The following is a 7,864-nucleotide window of genomic DNA, read 5'->3' as shown; positions in this document are numbered from 1 at the left end:
GCAACATGACTGAAGTTTGATTCTGGAAGACTGTGGCCAGGGAACATGATATCGGTTGTATTCTGGAAACCTGTGTCCTGGGAAAAAGACTGAGGTTTACTTCATGAACCCTGTGGCCTGGGAACATGACATTGGTTGGGTTCTGTAATGCTGTGGACTGGGAACATGACTGAGGATTGATTGTTGCACCCTCTGGCCTGGGAACTTAACTGTTGTTTGAATCTGGACACTTGTGTCCTGGGAACATGACTGAGGTTTGATTCTGGATCCCTGTGGCCTGGGAAATTGACTGAGGTTTCATGGCAGAAACCTGTGGACTGGTAACTTGACTGAGGGTTGATGGTGGAACCCTGTGCCCTGGAAACAAGACTGTGGCCTGGTACAGGAAACCCATGGCCTGGAAACTTGACATTGGTTTGATTCTTCAACCCTGTGTCCTGGGAACACGATTGAGGTTTGATGGAGGAACCCTGTGGCCTGGGAACATGACTGAGGTTTGATGGTGGTACCCTGTGGCCTTTCAAAATGACTGAGGCTTTATTCTGGAACCCTGTGGCCTGGTAACATGACTGAGGTTTGATTCTGGAATACTGTGGCCAGGGATCATGATATCGGGTTGATCCTGGAAACCTATGTCCTGGGAACAAGACTGAGGTTTGATTCTGGAACCCTGTGGCATGGGAACATGACTGACGTTTGTTTCTGAAAGCCTGTTCCCTGGGAACATGACTGAAGTTTGACTCTGGACACTTGTGTCCTGGGAACATGACTGAGGTTTGATTTTTGAAACCTTTGGTCTGCGAACATGACTCAGGTTTGATTCTGGAACCATGTGTCCTGGGAATATGACTGAGGTTTGATTCTGGAAACCATTCGCCTGGGAACATGACTGATATTAGATTGTGGAATCCTGTGGCCTGGGAACATGACATCGGTTTGGATTCTGGTACCCTGTTGCCTAGGAACCTGAAATCGGTTTGATTCTGGATTCCTGTGGCCTGGGAACATGACTGAGGCGTGAATCTGGAACCCCGTGGCCTGAGAACATTACATCGGTGGATTATGGAAACCTGTGGCCTGGGAAAATGAGAACGGTTTGATTCTGGAACCCTGTTGCCTGGGAACATGTCTGAGGTTTGATGCTGCAAACCTGGGGCCTGGCAACATGTCTGAGGTTTGATTCTGGAAGACTGTGGCCAGGGAACATGATATCGGTTGTATTCTGGAAACCTGTGTCCTGGGAAAAAGACTGAGGTTTACTTCAGGAACCCTGTGGACAGGGAACATGACATTGGTTGGGTTCTGTAATGCTGTGGCCTGGGAACATGACTGAGGATTGATTGTGGCACCCCCTGGCCTGGGAACTTGACTGTTGTTTGAATCTGGATACTTGTGTCCTGGGAACATGACTGAGGTTTGATTCTGGAAGACTGTGGCCAGGGAACATGATATCAGGTTGATTCTGGAACCCTGTGTCCTGGGAACAAGACTGAGGTTTGCTTCTGAAACCCTGTGACCTTGGAACATGACATTGGTTGTATTCTGGGACCCTGTGGCCTGGGAACATGGCTGAGGTTTGATTGTGGAAGCCTCTGGCGTGGGAACATGAGTGTGGTTTGAATCTGGAACTTTGTGCCCTGGGAATTTGACTTAGGTTTGATTGTTGAAACCTGTGGCCTGCAAACATGACTGAGGTTTGATTCTGGAACCATGTGTCCTGGGAGTATGGCTGAGGTTGATTCTGGAAACCTGTGGCCTGGGAAAATGTCTGAGATTTCATTGTGGAAACATGTGGCCTGGGATCATGACTGAGGTTTGATGGTGGAACACTGTGCCCTGGCAAAATGACTGAGGCTTGATTCTGGAACCCTGTGGCCTGGGAACATGACTGGGATTTTATTTCTGAAACCTGTGTCCAGGGAACATGACTGAGGTTTTATTTTGGAACCCTGTGTCCTGGGAACAGGACTGAGGTTTGATTCTGGAACCATGTGTCCTGGGAATATGACTGAGGTTTGATTCTGGAAAACATTGGCCTGGGAAGATGACTGATGTTAGAGTGTGGAATTCTGTGGCTTGAGAACATGACATCGGTTTGGATTCTGTTACCCTGTTGCCTGGGAACATGAAATCGGTTTGATTCTTGAAACCTGTGGCCTGGGCATATGACTGAGGTTTGATGGTGGTACCCTATGGCCTGGCAACATGACTGAAGTTTGATTCTGGAAGACTGTGGCCAGGGAACATGATATCGGTTGTATTCTGGAAACCTGTGTCCTGGGAAAAAGACTGAGGTTTACTTCATGAACCCTGTGGCCTGGGAACATGACATTGGTTGGGTTCTGTAATGCTGTGGACTGGGAACATGACTGAGGATTGATTGTTGCACCCTCTGGCCTGGGAACTTAACTGTTGTTTGAATCTGGACACTTGTGTCCTGGGAACATGACTGAGGTTTGATTCTGGATCCCTGTGTCCTGGGAACATGACTGAGGCGTGATTCTTGAAAACTTTGGCCTGGGAACATGACTTCTGTATAGATTGTGTAATACTGTGCCCCGGGAACCTGACTGAGCCTTGGTTCTGGAACCCTGTGGACTGGGAACATGACTGAGGTTTTATTCTGGAACACTGTAGCCTGGGAACATAACTGAGGATTGGTTCTGGAACCCTGTGGCCTGGGAATATGACATTGGTGGATTCTGGAACCCTGAGGCCTGGGAACATGACATCTGTTTAGATTGTGGAATACTGTGCCCCGGGAACCTGACTAAGCCTTGGTTCTGGAACCCTGTGGACTGGGAACATGACTGAGGTTTTATTCTGGAACCCTCTGTCCTGGGAACACGACTGAGGTTTGATTATGGAACCATGTGGCCTGGGAATATGACTGAGGTTTGATTCTGGAAACCATTTACCTGGGAAGATGACTAATGTTAGAGTGTGGAATCCTGAGGACTGGTAACATGACATCGGTTTGGATTCTGGTACCCTGTTGCCTGGGAACATGAAATCGGTTTGATTCTGGAAACCTGTGGCCTGGGAATATGACTGAGGTTTGATGGTGGTACCCTATGGCCTGGCAACATGACTGAAGTTTGATTCTGGATCCCTGTGGCCTGGGAACATGACTGAAGTGTGATTCTTGAAAACTGTGGCCTGGGAACATGACATCTATTTAGATTGTGGACTACTGTGCCCCGGGAACCTGACTGAGTCTTGCTTCTGGAACACCGTGGACTGGGAAGATGACTGAGGTTTTATTCTGGAACCCTGTAACCTGGGAACATAACTGAGGATTGATTCTGGAACCCTGTGGCCTGGGAACATGACAATGGTGGATCCTCAAACCCTGTGGCCTGGAAACATGAGAACGGTTTGATTCTGGAACCATGTGGCCTGGGAACATGACATCGGTTTGGATTGTGGTAACCTGTTGCCTGGGAACATGAAATCGGTTTGATTTTGGAAACCTGTGGCCTGGGAATATGACTGAGGATTTATGGTGGTACCCTATGGCCTGGCAGCATGCCTGCAGTTTGATTCTGGATCCCTGGGGCCTGGGAACATGACTGGTATTTTATTTCTGAATCCTGTGTCCAGGGAACATGAGTGAGGTTTTATTCTGGAACCCTGTGTCCTGGGAACACGACTGAGGATTGATTCTGGAACCATGTGGCCTGGGAATATGACTGAGGTTTGATTCAGGAAATCATTGGCCTGGGAAGATGACTGATGTTAGAGTGTGGAATCTTGTGGCCTGGGAACATGACATCGGTTTGGATTGTGGTACCCTGTTGCCTGGGAACATGAAATCGGTTTGATTTTGGAAACCTGTGGCCTGGGAATATGACTGAGGGTTGATGGTGGTACCCTATGGCATGGCAAAATGCCTGCAGTTTGATTCTGGATCCCTGTGGCCTGGGAATATGACATTGGTGGATTCTGGAACCCTGAGGCCTGGGAACATGACATCTGTTTAGATTGTGGAATACTGTGCCCCGGGAATCTGACTGAGCCTTGGTTCTGGAACCCTGTGGACTGGGATCATGACTGAGGTTTTATTCTGGAACCCTGTAGCCTGGGAACATAACTGAGGATTGCTTCAGGAACCCTGTGGCCTGGGAACATGACATCGGTGGATTCTGGAAACCTGTGGCCTGGGAACATGAGAATAGTTTGATTCTGTAACCCTGTGGCCTGCGAACATGCCTGAGGTTTGATGGTAGAAACCTGTGGCCTGGCAACATGACTCAGGTTTGATTCTGGAAGACTGTGGCCAGGGAACATGATATCGGGTTGATTCTGGAAACCTGTGTCCTGGGAACAAGACTGAGGTTTGATTCTAGAACCCTGTATCCTGGGAACACGACTGATGTTTGATTCTGGAACCATGTGGCCTGGGAATATGGTTGAGGTTTGATTCTGGATCCCTGTGGCCTGGGATCATGACTGAGGCGTGATTCTGGAAAACTGTGGCCGGGGAACATGACATCTGTATCGATTGTGGAATACTGTGCCCTGGGAACTTGACTGAGCCTTGGTTCTGGAACCCTGTGGACTGGGATCTTGACTGAGGTTTTATTCTGGAACCCTGTAGCCTGGGAACATAACTGAGGATTGATTCTGGAACCTTGTGGCCTGGGAACATGACATCGGTGGATTCTGGAACGCTGTTGCCTGGGAACATGAGAACAGTTTGATTCTGGAACCCTGTGACCTGGGAACATGAGAACGGTTTGATTCTGGAACCCTGTGGCCTGGGAACATGTCTGAGGTTTGATGGTGGAAACCTGGGGCCTGGCAACATGACTGAGGTTTGATTCTGGAAGATTGTGGCTAATGATCATGATATCGGGTTGATTCTGGAAACCTGTGTCCTGGGAACAAGACTGGGGTTTGATTCTGGAACCCTGTGGCCTGGGAACATGGCTGAAGTTAGATTGTGGAATCCTGTGGCCTGCGAACATGACATCGTTGGTTTCTGGAACCCTTTGTCCTGGGAACATGAGAACAGTTTGATTCTGGAACCCTGTGGCCTGGGAACATGTCTGAGGTTTGATTCTGGAAGACTGTGGCCAGGGAACATGATATCAGGTTGATTCTGGAAACCTGTGTCCTGGGAACAAGACTGAGGTTTGCTTCTGGAACTCTGTGACCTCGGAACATGACATCGGTTGTATTCTGGGAACCTGTGGCCTGGGAACATGGCTGAGGTTTGATTGTGGAAGCCTCTGGCGTGGGAACATGATTGTGGTTTGAATCTGGAACCCTGTGTCCTGGGAACATGACTTAGGTTTGATTGTTGAAACCTGTGGCCTGGGAACATGACATCGGTGGATTCGGGTAAGCTGTGGCCTTGGAATATGAGAACGGTTTGATTCTGGAACCCTGTGGCCTGGGAACATGTCTGAGGTTTGATGGTGGAAACCTGTGGCCCGGCAACATGACTGAGGTTTGATTCTGGAAGACTGTGGCCAGGGAACATGATATCGGGTTGATTCTGGAAACCTGTGTCCTGGGAACAAGACTGAGGTTTGCTTGTGGAACCCTGTGGCCTTGGAACATGACATCGGTTGGATTCTGGAACCCTGTGGCCTGGGAATATGACTGAGGTTGTATTGTGGGACCCTGTGGCCTGGGAACATGACTGTAGTTTGAATCTGGAACCCTGTGGCCTGGGAAAATGACATCGGTTGGATTCTGGAACCCTGTGGCCTGGGAACGTGACTGAGGTTTGTTTCTGGAAGCCTGTTCCCTGGGAACATGTCAGAGGTTTATTTCTGGACACCTGAGTCCTGGGAACATGACTGAGGTTTGATTTTTGAAACCTGTGGCCTGCGAACATGACTGAGGTTTGATTCTGGAACCATGTGTCCTGGGAATATGACTGAGGTTTGATTCTGGATACCTGTGGCCTGGGAACATGACTGGGATTTTATTTCTGAAACCTGTGTCCAGGGAACATGACTGAGGTTTTATTTTGGAACTCTGTGTCCTGGGAACACGACTGAGGTTTGATATTGGAACCATGTGGCCTGTGAATATGACTGAGGTTGGATTCTGGAAACCATTGGCCTGGGAAGATGACTGATGTTAGAGTGTGGAATCCTGTGGCCTGGGAACATGACATCGGTTTGGATTCCGGTACCTTGTTGCCTGGGAATATGAAATCGGTTTGATTCTGGAAACCTGTGGCCTGGGAATATGACTGAGGTTTAATGGTGGTACCCTATGTCCTGGCAACATGCCTGCAGTTTGATTCTGGATCCCTGTGGCCTGGGAACATGACTGAGGCGTGATTCTTGAAAACTGTGGCCTGGGAAAATGACATCTGTTTAGAATGTGGAATACTGTGCCCCGGGAACCTGACTGAGCCTTGGTTCTGGAACCCTGTGGACTGGGAACATGATTGAGGTTTTATTCTGGAACACTGTAGCCTGGGAACATAACTGAGGATTGGTTCTGGAACCCTGTTACCTGGGAACATGACATCGGTTGTATTCTGGGAACCTGTGGCCTGGGAACATGGCTGAGGTTTGATTGTGGAAGCCTCTGGCGTGGGAACATGATTGTGGTTTGAATCTGGAACCCTGTGTCCTGGGAACATGACTTAGGTTTGATTGTTGAAACCTGTGGCCTGGGAACATGACATCGGTGGATTCTGGAACCCTGTGGCCTTGGAATATGAGAACGGTTTGATTCTGGAATCCTGTGGCCTGGGATCATGTCTGACGTTTGATTCTGGAAGACTGTGGCTAGGGAACATGATATTAGGTTGATGCTGGAAACCTGTGCCCTGGGAACAAGACTGAGGTTTGCTTCTGGAACCCTGTGGCCTGGGAACATGACATCGGTTGTATTCTGGGACCCTGTGGCCTTGGGAACATGGCTGAGGTTTGATTGTGGAACCCTGTGGCCTGCGAACATGACATCGTTGGTTTCTGGAACCCTGTGGCCTGGGAACATGACTTAGGTTTGATTGTTGAAACCTGTGGCCTGCGAACATGACTGAGGTTTGATTCTGGAACGATGTGTCCTGGGAATATGACTGAGGTTGATTCTGGAAACCTGTGGCCAAGGAAAATGTCTGAGGTTTCATTGTGGAAACATGTGGCCTGGGATCATGACTGAGGTTTGATTGTGGAACACTGTGCCCTGGCAAAATGACTGAGGCTTGATTCTGGAACCCTGTGGCCTGGGAACTTGACTGAGGTTTCATGGCAGAAACCTGTGGACTGGTAACTTGACTGAGGGTTGATGGTGGAACCCTGTGCCCTGGAAACAAGACTGTGGCCTGGTACAGGAAACCCATGGCCTGGAAACTTGACATTGGTTTGATTCTTCAACCCTGTGTCCTGGGAACACGATTGAGGTTTGATGGAGGAACCCTGTGGCCTGGGAACATGACTGAGGTTTGATGGTGGTACCCTGTGGCCTTTCAAAATGACTGAGGCTTTATTCTGGAACCCTGTGGCCTGGTAACATGACTGAGGTTTGATTCTGGAATACTGTGGCCAGGGATCATGATATCGGGTTGATCCTGGAAACCTATGTCCTGGGAACAAGACTGAGGTTTGATTCTGGAATACTGTGGCATGGGAACATGACTGACGTTTGTTTCTGAAAGCCTGTTCCCTGGGAACATGACTGAAGTTTGACTCTGGACACTTGTGTCCTGGGAACATGACTGAGGTTTGATTTTTGAAACCTTTGGCCTGCGAACATGACTCAGGTTTGATTCTGGAACCATGTGTCCTGGGAATATGACTGAGGTTTGATTCTGGAAACCATTCGCCTGGGAACATGACTGATATTAGATTGTGGAATCCTGTGGCCTGGGAACATGACATCGGTTTGGATT

The sequence above is a fragment of the Balaenoptera physalus genome (genome assembly GCF_965194825.1).
Source record: "Balaenoptera physalus genome assembly, contig: HAP1_SCAFFOLD_75, whole genome shotgun sequence".
Taxonomy (NCBI): domain Eukaryota; kingdom Metazoa; phylum Chordata; class Mammalia; order Artiodactyla; family Balaenopteridae; genus Balaenoptera; species Balaenoptera physalus.
This window is presented reverse-complemented; position numbering follows the sequence as displayed.